The sequence below is a fragment of the Schistocerca serialis genome, unplaced genomic scaffold, assembly GCF_023864345.2.
Source record: "Schistocerca serialis cubense isolate TAMUIC-IGC-003099 unplaced genomic scaffold, iqSchSeri2.2 HiC_scaffold_1142, whole genome shotgun sequence".
Taxonomy (NCBI): domain Eukaryota; kingdom Metazoa; phylum Arthropoda; class Insecta; order Orthoptera; family Acrididae; genus Schistocerca; species Schistocerca serialis.
The window spans coordinates 405001-410000 of record NW_026047340.1 but is presented as its reverse complement, the minus strand read 5'-3'; the positions used below and the strand labels follow the sequence as shown (position 1 = coordinate 410000).

Below are 5000 nucleotides of genomic sequence, written 5' to 3'. Positions count from 1 at the left end.
CGCGACTAGTTAGCAGGCTAGAGTCTCGTTCGTTATCGGAATTAACCAGACAAATCGCTCCACCAACTAAGAACGGCCATGCACCACCACCCACCGAATCAAGAAAGAGCTATCAATCTGTCAATCCTTCCGGTGTCCGGGCCTGGTGAGGTTTCCCGTGTTGAGTCAAATTAAGCCGCAGGCTCCACTCCTGGTGGTGCCCTTCCGTCAATTCCTTTAAGTTTCAGCTTTGCAACCATACTTCCCCCGGAACCCAAAAGCTTTGGTTTCCCGGAGGCTGCCCGCCGAGTCATCGGAGGAACTGCGGCGGATCGCTGGCTGGCATCGTTTATGGTTAGAACTAGGGCGGTATCTGATCGCCTTCGAACCTCTAACTTTCGTTCTTGATTAATGAAAACATACTTGGCAAATGCTTTCGCTTCTGTTCGTCTTGCGACGATCCAAGAATTTCACCTCTAACGTCGCAATACGAATGCCCCCGCCTGTCCCTATTAATCATTACCTCGGGTTCCGAAAACCAACAAAATAGAACCGAGGTCCTATTCCATTATTCCATGCACACAGTATTCAGGCGGGCTTGCCTGCTTTAAGCACTCTAATTTGTTCAAAGTAAACGTGCCGGCCCACCGAGACACTCAATAAAGAGCACCCTGGTAGGATTTCAACGGGGTCCGCCTCGGGACGCACGAGCACGCACGAGGCGGTCGCACGCCTTCGGCTCGCCCCACCGGCAGGACGTCCCACGATACATGCCAGTTAAACACCGACGGGCGGTGAACCAACAGCGTGGGACACAAATCCAACTACGAGCTTTTTAACCGCAACAACTTTAATATACGCTATTGGAGCTGGAATTACCGCGGCTGCTGGCACCAGACTTGCCCTCCAATAGATACTCGTTAAAGGATTTAAAGTGTACTCATTCCGATTACGGGGCCTCGGATGAGTCCCGTATCGTTATTTTTCGTCACTACCTCCCCGTGCCGGGAGTGGGTAATTTGCGCGCCTGCTGCCTTCCTTGGATGTGGTAGCCGTTTCTCAGGCTCCCTCTCCGGAATCGAACCCTGATTCCCCGTTACCCGTTACAACCATGGTAGGCGCAGAACCTACCATCGACAGTTGATAAGGCAGACATTTGAAAGATGCGTCGCCGGTACGAGGACCGTGCGATCAGCCCAAAGTTATTCAGAGTCACCAAGGCAAACGGACCGGACGAGCCGACCGATTGGTTTTGATCTAATAAAAGCGTCCCTTCCATCTCTGGTCGGGACTCTGTTTGCATGTATTAGCTCTAGAATTACCACAGTTATCCAAGTAACGTGGGTACGATCTAAGGAACCATAACTGATTTAATGAGCCATTCGCGGTTTCACCTTAATGCGGCTTGTACTGAGACATGCATGGCTTAATCTTTGAGACAAGCATATGACTACTGGCAGGATCAACCAGGGAGCTGCGTCAACTAGAGCTGAGCAGCCGGCCGCCCGGGAGTGTGTCCCGGGGGCCCGCGCGAACACGCAAGCGTCCGCTCAATTATTCTGCAAACAGGAGGAGGCTGAGCTCCCCTGCACAACACACCTCGAAACCCTCTCAGGTCCCGGCGGCGCGCAGCGCCGTCTTAAGTACTTGGTCGGGTTCGAGAGAGGCGCAATCGCCCGGAGTTAGGCGAGTAGACGCTTTAGGTGCGACCACCCGTGCTCCCAACTGAGCTTGCCGCTGCCGACAGAGGCCCGGGAGCGTGCTGTCGTGGCATTGCCGGCGGGAGACAACACGCGCCACCTACGGTGACCGGCAGCTCCAACGCCAGCGCCACAGAAGGACAAAAGCCCTACTTGGGTGCCGAAGCGAACTCTCCCAGCACAGCGCACGCGCCAACACGTCCGCACAGCTGCGATACAAACCACCTGCGAGAACCGCTGGGGCGACCGAGCAGCAGACGGCGTCGCGGCGCCGAGCGCCGGGCGGCGGCGCATCCTCAGCGCACAAAGTCCTCAATCGGACCAGCACACTGCAGATGGCCACCGCGCTTCGCACCGGGCCCGCGAGGACCTACTTTGGCCGCAAGGCGCCGCGAGCAGGGGGCGCCGGCGCGCAGCTGCGCCGCCTGCCGCGTCCGTCGGCCGGCGCGCCTGCCACCGGCCGCCCCCACCAGCCGGCTGTAGCGCGTGCGCCCACGCACCGCGCTGCCAGCACGCCGGGCGGCCCCCCCTCACCGGCCGGGGACGGTCCCACCCAGCCACCGCCGCGTATCGCCTCACACCCAGATCCCCTTTCACGTTCGTGGGCATGGTGGGTCCCCTTTCACGTTCGTGGGCATGGTGGGTATCCCTGAAACAACCGGTTAATAGCTCGACCGATCGTCGCCAACACTGATTCACCTCTAGCGAGAACAACCGCACCACAACGGGTTACCGGTTGTTCATTTGCGTAACGTCACCAGCAAACGTACACGTCCATCGCCATTTGCAACGAGTATTGCATGCCTGTGTCAGGTGTCACAACACACTACGTCTGCCCACATAGACGCAACAACATGTGCACGCCTAGAGAACACGTGGAAGGTAGACCCCGTACGTATGCGGTGTCCATTGCGCGAACGACTGTCAGCCCGCCTCTGCAGCATGTCGCAGATGTGGAACGCGGTGCAACATGCTATCACGGTGTGTGAGAAGAGACGACTACGTCCGAATACACGCTCCACTACATCAACAGACTGCTCATGCTGATCGCCATCCAGGGCGTCCGTTCCTCCCACACGTCTGTATGGCGTACCACACTGCAATCCAGCTCTTATAGGGAGACGACACGTAGCTGCGTGCACAATATTTGGACTGTATGGTCCGCCGTTGCTAGGCGCTGTCGTCATACGGTCACATGGGCCACGATGTATCATTCAGTACATACGGAGCAATGTGCAGTACAGTTTGTGGGTTTTGCGTACATCGGCGGACAGGTGACAGGCCGTACCACAACGTAGGCTGAGTACGTCGGCATGCGAAGGGCATTGAACATGCAAACTTCTCACCGACCAGCTTGCGAAGGCAGGGGGGAAGGGGGGGGGGCATGTACGTCCTGCTGCTATCCACACTACAGTGTATAGCAGGAGCATGTGGAAAGTCAGCAACACCTGCAAGGTGTTTAACATGACGCGATACACAGGGGACCGGGCAGTGCGAGTAGCGAACTATATTGCGAGGGTTGCGGTTAGGCAACACTACACTACTTTAACGGGTTGCATAACAATTACAGAGCAGGTTCAGCGACAACGTGCGTCAGGTTAAGGCGCAATATAGTTTAGGTTACGGCGCACTTTAGGTTAGGTTAAGGCACATTATAGGTTAGGTTAAGGCACAACATGGGTTACGTTAAGGCACAACATGGGTTACGTTAAGGCACAACATGGGTTAGGTTAAGGCACAACATGGGTTAGGTTAAGGCACAACATGGGTTAGGTTAAGGCACAACATGGGTTAGGTTAAGGCACAACATGGGTTAGGTTAAGGCACAACATGGGTTAGGTTAAGGCACAACATGGGTTAGGTTAAGGCACAACATGGGTTAGGTTAAGGCACAACATGGGTTAGGTTAAGGCACAACATGGGTTAGGTTAAGGCACAACATGGGTTAGGTTAAGGCACAACATGGGTTAGGTTAAGGCACAACATGGGTTAGGTTAAGGCACAACATGGGTTAGGTTAAGGCACAACATGGGTTAGGTTAAGGCACAACATGGGTTAGGTTAAGGCACAACATGGGTTAGGTTAAGGCACAACATGGGTTAGGTTAAGGCACAACATGGGTTAGGTTAAGGCACAACATGGGTTAGGTTAAGGCACAACATGGGTTAGGTTAAGGCACAACATGGGTTAGGTTAAGGCACAACATGGGTTAGGTTAAGGCACAACATGGGTTAGGTTAAGGCACAACATGGGTTAGGTTAAGGCACAACATGGGTTAGGTTAAGGCACAACATGGGTTAGGTTAAGGCACAACATGGGTTAGGTTAAGGCACAACATGGGTTAGGTTAAGGCACAACATGGGTTAGGTTAAGGCACAACATGGGTTAGGTTAAGGCACAACATGGGTTAGGTTAAGGCACAACATGGGTTAGGTTAAGGCACAACATGGGTTAGGTTAAGGCACAACATGGGTTAGGTTAAGGCACAACATGGGTTAGGTTAAGGCACAACATGGGTTAGGTTAAGGCACAACATGGGTTAGGTTAAGGCACAACATGGGTTAGGTTAAGGCACAACATGGGTTAGGTTAAGGCACAACATGGGTTAGGTTAAGGCACACCATGGGTTAGGTTAAGGCACACCATGGGTTAGGTTAAGGCACAACATGGGTTAGGTTAAGGCACAACATGGGTTAGGTTAAGGCACAACATGGGTTAGGTTAAGGCACAACATGGGTTAGGTTAAGGCACAACGTAGGTTAGGTTAAGGCACAACGTAGGTTAGGTTAAGGCACAACATGGGTTAGGTTAAGGCACAACATGGGTTAGGTTAAGGCACAACATGGGTTAGGTTAAGGCACAACATGGGTTAGGTTAAGGCACAACATGGGTTACGTTACGGCACAACATGGGTTACGTTACGGCACAACATGGGTTACGTTACGGCACAACATGGGTTACGTTACGGCACAACATGGGTTACGTTACGGCACAAATTAGGTTAGGTTACGGCACAAATTAGGTTAGGTTAAGGCACAAATTAGGTTAGGTTAAGGCACAAATTAGGTTAGGTTAAGGCACAAATTAGGTTAGGTTAAGGCACAAATTAGGTTAGGTTAAGGCACAAATTAGGTTAGGTTAAGGCACAAATTAGGTTAGGTTAAGGCACAAATTAGGTTAGGTTAAGGCACAAATTAGGTTAGGTTAAGGCACAAATTAGGTTAGGTTAAGGCACAAATTAGGTTAGGTTAAGGCACAAATTAGGTTAGGTTAAGGCACAAATTAGGTTAGGTTAAGGCACAAATTAGGTTAGGTTAAGGC

General features: G+C 52.5%; 1 non-coding gene across 1 annotated transcript in view; it reads right to left on the bottom strand.

Annotated features, from left to right (window-relative positions):
• Window positions 1-1452, bottom strand: part of LOC126432593 (small subunit ribosomal RNA) — a 1909-nt gene extending 457 nt beyond the window's left edge. Inside the window, exon 1 of the ribosomal RNA XR_007578078.1 lies at window positions 1-1452. This exon is cut by the window's left edge and continues 457 nt beyond it. This is a non-coding gene — a ribosomal RNA (small subunit ribosomal RNA).
• Window positions 1453-5000: the final 3548 nt, after the last annotated feature.